Here is a 10,343-nt window from a genome sequence, read left to right as displayed (position 1 = left end):
ACACCTATTTACTTACAAGATTTCAGAGATTCTTTTCGCTTGCTTTTCGAAACATGGCTCGTATGTGGCGCCGTGAATTTACAGCTTTGTCTTCGAGCCTCACGTGAGACAGTTTCATGTGCGGCACTTGTATACTGCGCTCTTATTTTCACTGAAACCATCGTTAGAAAGTACATGTATTTTCGGACCTCAGACATCAATAATTATGAGCGCCGGATATATTTGCATTCATTTTGAGAGTGTAATAGTAGCATTTCTTTTCGGCATGTGGCTTCGATATTTTAAAATAAAAATGGGGCTTTAAACTAGGAGCGCCAATTAAACGCTTTTAAACGCGCTGGCACTGAGGGTAGCACAAGCATGGCTGTTTCAACATAGCGTATAGTAAAAAATTTCTTGCTATGCTTCAACAATGCCATTTATGCGAAAAGCGCTGTCCTGACACTTCTGTATGCTAAATGTTTTAATACGAAATACAAGAGAAGAAACCTAGTACTATGAATAAACATTTTCAAGAAAATCTCGACTGCGCTAATTTTTCTGTTATTCCTATCATACCCAGAAATTATGGGCAAGCGCATTTTTAAAATATGAAATACTTTATGAACACAGTTTTTTATATCTTCAGCTTGCGGTATAAGAATCAATACAGCCGCAGATCTCCCTTCGGCAGGCTTGTATGTTGTTGCTATTAACGTTCTTGCTATCGTGAAGAACTATCCGAAGGACAAAAACGGACGATGGACAAAGAAGCTTTCGCTACGCATCAGAAGACTGGACGGACCATTAATTTCAGTATTTCTGTTATGACTTGATATATTTTACAGTTGATTCATAATTAAAATTGATGTCCATGAGTCCTTGATGTGTGGACTCAACTTTTGGGTGCTTTAAGCAAGTGGTAAATTTCAAACCTTCGGCTTAAGAATTATGGTAGATGTAAGCGCCAGAAGGTTTAGTTACTTAAAAACACGTAGAATAAAAGCACACCCTTCCGTTGACTGTTGGTAAACGACAATACTAGCTCGAAGACCATGAGGTTAAGAGCAACGTGTAGGTCAGCATGAAGGGACTACTATATTAGGGGGATAAGTAGAGTTCAAATATGTAAAGAACACTTCTGAGGCGAAACAGAAATCGCTGCACTTTGGTTCTTTGCTATTACGACTTTCGAGAACTTTTACCATTAGATGAAGCAATGAAGAAATTTTTGGATGGGGAGAGAGAAGAGAACAACTAAATGCGGGTGACCTTTATGGAAGTCCGACAATTTCTCCCAGTTTTTGTGCGTTAAGGTGGCTCTGAAACACTGCTTGAAGGGATGCCACCTATACTGAAGGTGATTCCTTTATGTCACGTAGATTTTGACTCAAAAACTATTACAAGAATCGGCGAGTAGAAACTGGAGTTATTCAATGAACAAATTTCAAAGTACAGGTAAACAAAATGCTGCCTCTATAACTGCCCTTTAAAATAGCATCACTCTAACTCATTCTATGCATCCAACAGAAAAACAATGCACTGAAAATATATTTTGGGCTCCTTTAATGGTAAAGAAGTGCACAATAGGGACCAAACTTGTGCCTAAAACCTCGCTAGACGCCGTTGGTATTGAGTGCGATGACGTGTCCCTGCGCGTACGGCATAAACTGTGCTTCAAGCAGAAGCACACAGGCGACTGGAAGGTATGGCTGCTCATTTTTGCTGGAAGGTGGTCTCAGTGCGCGCTTCTAAAGCCGCTACGATGGTAGGGTCTTCTCAATGTGCCCAGTTCCGTTGACCCCACTGCGTTGCATCATCCAAGCTTCTCACTCCCAACTACATCTGACAACAGAAAGCCAGTTCGGGCAGGGATCTCGACCTTAGCTGCTATCACGTCCACTCCTGTATATCCGGGCGTGCCTCGAATTTCAGTTGTGATGTGAAGAGAGGATTTGATCGTTTCGTCGCCCTCAGAAAGGGAATCGTTGATTTCCTCTCCTTATTTCCAATGCTTTTTTTCTTGTTTCTTCAGAATTCGACGTTTTCTTCTTCGGTCGTACCTACTTCTACATCTCATGCGTGAGCTGTCTGTTTAGGTCCTTCTTGCCTCGAATACTCTTCTTTCGAGTTCGGCGGAAAAACAATAACACATCTCTTTTTGTTCTTAACTTCTTAACTTAAGAACAACGCAGCGAGCTATGGAAAGGAAAATGATAGGTGTAACGTTAAGAGATCGGAAGAGGGCGGAGTGGGTGAGGGAACAAACGCGGGTTAATGACATCTTAGTTGAAATCAAGAGGAAGAAATGGGCTTGGGCAGGGCATGCAATGCGAAGGCAAGATAACCGCTGATCCTTAAGGGTAACGGAGTGGATTCCAAGAGAAAGCAAACGTAGCAGCGGACGGCAGAAAGTTAGGTGGGCGGATGAGATTAAGAAGTTTGCGGGGATACAGTGGCGGCAACTGACAAAGGACAGGGTTAATTGGAGAGACATGGGAGAGGCTTTTGCCCTGCAGTGGGTGTAGTCAGGCTGATGATGATGATGATGACGTTCTCTTTTTAGGAACCGTGGGAGAAAAATAAAATTATGAGAAAAATACGATAGATTATATTTGTTTCATTATTGTTCCTAGTCCCGATGGTCGGCTCCTCGCTACGTCTGCTCGCTGTTCACGGTTTTGGGTCACCATTCGGTGATTGTAGCGCTTCACTGCGGCTGATGACAATATGCCCTGCTTTTTTTCTTCTTTATTCTTTCAGTCAGGCTCTGCAATCAGCGATGCTGTCAAGTTTGCTTCCCTTTACCCAATTTTTATTCCAATTTATTTCTTACTCATTGTTCTCAGACGTATAAACAGACCCTTATTTTCTACCACCTAATTTGCTTCTGCAGTTTCAGAATGTAGTTTCTCTGTGCTGCTATTCACCCTCCCCGGCCACACCTGCCTCTGAAAGATTTCACGTCTCTGCCACATCTCATATCTAACATTTCATCGTCACATCTATCTACTCCAAGTTTGGTGGTGCTTTCTTAATGGCAGCCTTGTCGAGCAACACGACGACCTGGAATGATATCAAGGCTTTCCTTTGGACGTTTGCAGCTTCCTTTCTCTTGCCGTCTGCGTAGCCATCAGCAGGCCAGCAATGCTTCCTCATTATGGCGTCAGTCATCGTTTACCGATGTCTTATGGCAATTCCTCATGGTCAGTATTGTTTTGTAAAGTAACTCGTCACTTATGGCTTCCAGCTAAATAATTCTCCACTATGGATGGCCGGCTTTTTTTTTCTCAGCTGCACATGGATGCCATGTCTCGCTCAGACCGATCATTGGTTTTTATTGCTAAGCCTCGTGATCAAAGCTGTTTACATATGCTGCTTGAATTCGCTTTAGATAAAGGTGACGCTTGATATCTCCTTTATTAATAGAAAAAATTGCTTATATCGGTGCACTCTGCCTATTAATGTTGGAAATGAATTACGGATTGCACGGTTTTGAGTGAAGGAATAAAAGCTGAGATGAAAAGAGGATTGCAGTTTAATTATATGTACGTAAAGCGTTAAAGAACCCCAGGTGGTCGAAATTTCTGGAGCCCTTCACTATGGCGTCCCTCATAACCTGAGTTGCTTTGGGACGTTAAACTGTAATAAACCAAACATTTATGCTGTTTAATATAGTTACGTACTTGAACCGTCTATGAGGAACGGGTCTATAAACGATAAACGATAACCGACTGTGCTTCGTAACTTGCTTAGAGAAAGCTCCAATAGAACTAATGAAAAAATGTAAGGCCGTACATTCCCGGAAATTCTGAACAAAACCATTTTTCAAACCGAAATAGCTTATGAACACAACTTTTTCCTAGAGTGTAAGATATCGCTACTAAAATCAATATATCCGCTGGTCTCCCTGGCAGGTTTCCATTTTTTTGTGATTAACTTATATTATCATCAACACCGTTACCCATTGGTTTTCAAGGCAATCTTAAGTGCTGGACGCGAGTGATGGCAAAGCTTTAAAAAAACATTTTGCTACGCATCGAATGAGTGGACGATTACCTTCGGTGTTGCTATAGCAGCGCCTTAGAATTTTCGATTCTTCAAATTTTTGGCCCAGGAATGCCCGACTTTCCACTGCTATGGCGAGTGATCAGTGTCAGCTTGTTGGCGAAACGATTGACGGATCTCTGCGGAATGCATAACAAGTTTGTTGATGGTTGCTTTGCTGAACATGCCAGGTTCATCGGTTCATCGTTAACTACTAAACTGTGAGAATGCGTATCAGCATGTTTAGCTGCAGCGTTTATGGGCTCTGTACCATTTTTGTTTTCTCCATCTTCTTTTTTTTCTGCCCAAAGAAATTAATTCGTATGGGTGTAATCACCCCCCTCCCTCCACCCTCCTAAAAATATAAAGAATCGTAAAGATTTTGCAGAAACAGTATGCGTATATCAAACTCCATTTGCAACTGAAATTTCAATGTATTGGTTTTAATAAGTTTCCAGGAGAAATACGACTTTCCTTGAGAATCAGCCTGTGTTTGATACATTGTTTTTGGATTCATTTTACAACTGAGCTGTCTCATTAAGATGAAAAAATGCAAACCAACCATTACATTCCTCAACCTGCTATGGTGGCTCTCTCAATGTTCAAGTTACCCCTTTTCTTTCTTTCATCGCTATATTCTCTCCTTTGTATGCCTTCGTATGCCGCTGTAGGCCGATGTATGCCGCGCATGTGTTTTTTTCTTTCTCCTTCCCTCCTTTCAAAATGTGTGATTTATTTCAAACGTCGTGTGTAAATACACAACATATGACATGAAACGCGTCCACGAATGTCTTAGAAAAGTTTTTTTTTTGTCGTGCTCCTTCCTGAGCCTCCTTTGTTTTCTTTTATTTTAGTCGCCTGTGCGTAGCGCGACTAAAATTACACCATTGAACCAGGCAAATTTTGACAGATTTGGCCACAAAGGCATTAGTGTCAACAGGTATGAAGAAAAATGGTGCCATTCGTCTTGTCTCGTTGGCATACTCGCAAGAGTCCATTCATTTTTCTTTCTTTGCTTCTTTTACGTTCGTTCGTTCCTTCGATCAAAACCGTTTTGTCTAACAAGAAAGGGTGATTAATATAGCGCAGAGATTGCACTGAGTTCCCCCTCTCTTCAGCTGTAATGAAATAACGTCTCCAATGCTGATCTGAATCTCTTGAATAATGGAATAATGGAATTGAGTGGGCGAGTTGGTTTTCCTGAATCTCTTGCTGTCCAGAAGAGCGCCCAAAGAAAACACTGTCCTTGCAGGAGCAGCGGTCTATTCAAGAACACGAGATTAGTGCTTACGAAAAATATACTTACACATTTCAAAACTCTTGAATACCATCCTTTAATATCTGTTGGAATTCATGGCTTGCCTTAGGCTAATAAATGCGGTGTATGCCGCCGCAGGTTTCACGGGAATTCTCTGAAATCACCTGTCATTTGAAAGCAGCTACGTGGAAATGAAAGCAAATGAAGGTGTGGCTCGGGCTCGGGGCGCCAACATTACGGTTTGAGCTTAACAACGGAAGCATAAGAAGGCAGCTCTTGTGAGTAATTTTTGACCTTAGCGCAAGAATGCTTTAAGAAAATGTGAGCTGCCATCGTCATGTTTGCTAAAAAAGAACGATTTCAATCAGCACAGAAAGACGAATACAGGGGCGCCAACGGGACATCTGTTCCAATGTAGCACAGATATGTCCAATTTTATCAGGCGTTAAATAAAAGCGCGGGAAGGGGCGCGCTACAATAAGAAAAAAAAAGCGGTGAACAGGGAAGCTCGAAGGCACGCAGGTAATGCGTATGAATCATCGCATGATAGAAAAATGTCAAGGTGACATGGCGTACAAAAAACCGCTGTTTTTTCGGGCATGCAGTCCGTTGACAAGAATGGGCATGGTTGAGAAGTGTTTCTACGAAAGCGTGGCAGTACCTTGAAAGAGTCAACTCGGCGGCAGCATTTAGACCTGTGTGACGAGCGCGGCTACACTCCATTGACAACACGTTCTCTATGGAGACACAGTAGTCAGTGTACACGCAAACCAGCAGAAGCCAGTTTTAACGCAAAGGGTTACAGAGCCTGCGTGAGTCGCATCCACTCGGCCAGAAAGAGGATTCTCTGTATCAGTATTGATCCGTGGACTCACTTGAACATTTCAGAGGGCATGGGAAACAATAAAAAAGTTCAATAAAATTTCATTTAAAAAACAACAATAAAGATCCTTATCCCTGACATGGACGACTTTGAAAAATACACAGCAGATTGAATAAAACCCCGGGTCCTAGTCTCGGGTTCGAACCCCGGACCAGGACGAATTTTCTTTTAACTACGGAGAGAGAGAGAGATACAGAGAGGAGGAAAGGCAGGGATGTTAACCAGGAAGGTTTCCAGACGGCTACCCTGCATAGCTTTCCTTTGCAGCCGTGTGGCTGCGCCGGGGTGTCTGCCATGGGTAATTTGCTACCTTATTACAAATTTCCTCCAAATTAGGAGGATTCCCCTAAACATTTGACCAACACTCACTTCGAGATACTGATCAATTCGCTCTCGCCCTACAATATGCTAGCCATCCCGATTAGCTCGGTTGTTAGAGTGAAAGCGCCGGTGAAGGGATGGTCCCAGGTTTGAACCCTAGACCAGGACAAATTTCTCTGCCGTCTGGTCCGTCAGCTTTTCCGCTGTTTTACTATGAATGCAACTCAACGTTTTGATGAACTTTCCTTCGTGCAGTATGACGCAAATATTTCGGCTAATTACCCTGATTGTCGCCATTTGAAGAAGTGTGTTTTAATGTTTTGAACCGTTGGAAGGTGGCATCATTACAGTGACTGATGTAACACAAAAAGAATAAAAATTCTACTCTTCCTAGCGGCAACCCTCACAGCCTGAGACAAGGTGGGACATCAGACCCCTTAAGGAACAGGGTAGGCAAAATTTCCGAAAAAAATCGATTTTTTGTTTCTGTGTAATTTAAAATCTCTATTCTTTCCTTAACATAGCCCAGTCTTTCATTTGCGTGCACGCGAAATATTTACCTCAAAATCAACATTTTTCGAAACCTAGGCAGCATCCAGCCACACCCCCTTTGGCACATGCTCGCGATCTGTGCCTTTCCTAAGCTAAAAAAAAAAAAATTCCAGCGCCTATTTTTTGTCACGTTTAGCGCAATGGCAGTCACTCATCTGGCAACAGTGAAAACCTAGCTAGCATAATTCACTTAGCCAAACGAATCCTAAGACGCAGCTGGATTACTCGCAACGCGCGGCATTTTGCTCGTGTTTCGGCTTGTTTTCGCGGACATACGAGTTTGTTTATACCTTTGTGCTCGTTATTTAGCGGTAATGCAATGACAAAGCCAAAGAAGTGCTTTAAAAAACGTCTCTTCTACGGAAACCGGCATAAGTCGATCTCCAATGACGCCAATTCTCCGCAACACAAGCCAGGAGTGGGCGCCGCGGCCACCACGTGCGCGTCTGCATCGAAGCTTTCGCACTCGGCGGAACGCTTGAAGAACCTAAAGGCAAGTGACAGTGACCGCGGTTATGGCCTGATTGACATTGACCTTCTCTCGTGTGCCGTTGCTGAAAGCTGTGCGTGTAAAGCGTGCGGTGGCGACATTCAGCTTGTTGAAGACGCTGCACGAAAAGGAGTTGCTTGCGCGTTTTCCCTGCAGTGTGTAAAGTGCTCCTCAGCGCACCGGTTCGAGACATTGAGACGGACAATATCGGGCCTTTACGAAGTCAATGTAAGGATTGTTTATGCATTGCGATGCATAGGAAAAGGAGCAGCTGCCGGGACTACGTTGTGTGCGATGCTCAACTTGCCAAAACCACCCACAAAATTTTCGCGGTACAATGATGAACTATTGAATCATGTTACCGCCGCTGCGGACAGATCAATGGAATGCGCAGCTAAAGAAGCAACGGACCTCAATGACGGAGATACTGATATCGCTGTTGCTCTTGACGGAAGCTGGCAGAAGCGAGGGCACACCTCAAATAATGGCATAGTGTCCGCAACCAGTGTTCACTCTGGCAAGGTCATTGATGTGGAAGTAATGACGAAACATTGCGCAATGTGCATATCGAAAGCCACCTCTGGTGCCGACCTAGACAAGCATCATTGCTAACGGAACTATGAAGGTTCAAGTGGAGGGATGGAGACCGAAGGAGCTTTGCGTATATTTCAAAGAAGCAAGCAACTACACGGTGTTCGGTACACTAAGTATTTAGGAGACGGGGACAGCAAAGGTTTCCTTGCTGTGCAAGCAGAAAAGCCATATGGAGACCATGTTGAAGTTTCAAAGCTAGAGTGCATTGGCCACGTTCAAAAAAGGATGGGGACCCGGTTGCGAAGACTCAAAAAAGGAAACAAAGGAAACAAGCTGCCCGACGGAAAAGTTATCTCTGGCCGATGACGCTTGACTGATACAGTGATCAACAAACTTCAGACATATTATGGCTTGGCCATTAGGAGACATGTTGGGAGCTTGGACGACATGCGGAAGGCCGTATGGGCCACCTATTTTCATATGGCCTCCACTGATGCTCATCCTTCCCATGGCCTGTGTCCAAAGGGTCCTGACACGTGGTGCCGATTCAACAAGAGCGAGATGAATGGAGAACCTTACATCCACATGTATTCCCAGCGGTCCTTGAAGCAGTGAAGCCGGTGTTTCAGCAGCTCTCAAAGCCTGAGATTCTCCGGAAATGTCTCCATGGAAAAACACAGAACGCGAATCAGGCGTTCAACAACGTTGTATGGGAGCGTGCTCCGAAAAATGTCTTTCTTGGTCTCAAGACGCTGAAAATAGCGACAATGGATGCTGTGCTAACTTTCAATGATGGCAGCATTGCTCGAGCCGAGATTCTGAGGTCATTCGGAGTTTCTCCAGGACGGTTTACAGTCCAATGGTTGCGCGAAGCTGACCGGCGGCGACTGTACTTTGCAGAGAGGGCTACACGACTGGTCACTAAGGAGGCCCGGAAAACAAGGCAGCTAGCGCAGAAAAGAAGTGTTGATGATGGAGAGAGAGAAAAACTTTATCATGGCAAGTGTGTTTAGACCCCCCTTGGGTCCCTGGACCACCGCACGGTCCCACTCTACGTCGTAACGTTCATGCGGTGTTTGTCCATGACGTTGGCACCCCGAAGCACCGCAGCAAGCTGCGATGGCGGGTCCGGAGACGAGAGCACGACCTCCCAGTCCTCCCAACTTGATAACGCGGGCTGTCCCTGCGGGGGAGGATCAGCAGGGCAGCCGAAAAGGATGTGGGAGAGTGTGGCGTGAGGGTCGCCGCACAGGGTGCATGCAGGGGAGGTGCCACAGTAGAGAGATAGCAGCTGAGGGGATGAGAGAGAGCGGGTCTGGAGGCGTCTCCAGAGGATCTGTTGGGAATGGGTAAGGGAGGGGTGTGGAGGCGGGTAAGTCCGACGGTCCAAGCGGGGCATTTGCGTGAGCTCTGCAAAGGTGTGCGCCCGCTCTCTCGAGAAACCTGGACCGAGGCCGTCCTGAGCCCGGCAAATCAAACCTCGGGCCAATTTATCGGCAGTCTCGTTTCCTGGATTCCCAGAGTGAGCCGGCACCCAGTGGAGCTCTACCCTGCGTGGTAAGTTTTTGGAGGGGGTGTTCAACAACTTCCAAGCAGGGGCGTGAATCCTGCCTCTCGCGAAGTTGAACAGAGCCGTTTTGGAGTCGCTAAAGATGTAGTTTGCATTGGAATGTACAAGGGCTAGGGCGATGGCGGTTTCCTCTGCCTCCTCAGACGTACAGCCCGAGGGAAGGCGGTGTGTGAGGGGCTGTGCTAGGGCTGGATTGTAACCAACTGCTACAGCTTCATGAGTTGTGCACGCGGCGTCTACCCAAATGGCGTCCTGGGCTTGTCCGTAATACTTGTGTAGGGCCTTAGCGCGAGCCATGCGGCGAGGGATGTGGTACTGGGGATGAATGTTCCGGGGAAGGGGTTTCACAACGAGGGGGGTATGAATGTGTCGAGGAATGGCTATAAGGGATGTCTGATTAGCGGGAATGTTGATGCGAAGGGAAGCGAGGATATGCCTGCCAGTTGCGCTCGCGGCAAGTCTTAGATACTGTGTCTGAAGGTGCGCGTCTACTAGTTCCTGAATGGTGTTATGCATGCCTAATTCAAGGAGCTTGGCTGTGCTAGCGCTGCGGGGTAGGTTTAAGGCTGCCTTGGTTGCTAGACGAATCATGGCGTTCACTCGCTCTGTTTCTATGCGATTCAGCTTAAGATATGGGGTGGCGTATAAAATGCGGCTAAGTGTAAAAGCATGCACTACTTTCATGCTATCCGCTTCGTCTAAACCTTTG

General features: G+C 45.3%; 1 pseudogene; it reads left to right on the top strand.

Annotated features, from left to right (window-relative positions):
- Positions 1-7,270: 7,270 nt before the first annotated feature.
- LOC149372035 (uncharacterized) lies at positions 7,271-9,077 on the top strand (annotated as a pseudogene).
- Positions 9,078-10,343: the final 1,266 nt, after the last annotated feature.

Source organism: Amblyomma mixtum, chromosome 1 (genome assembly GCF_055824585.1).
Source record: "Amblyomma mixtum isolate Tamu chromosome 1, ASM5582458v1, whole genome shotgun sequence".
Lineage (NCBI taxonomy): Eukaryota > Metazoa > Arthropoda > Arachnida > Ixodida > Ixodidae > Amblyomma > Amblyomma mixtum.
This window is presented reverse-complemented; position numbering and strand designations above follow the sequence as displayed.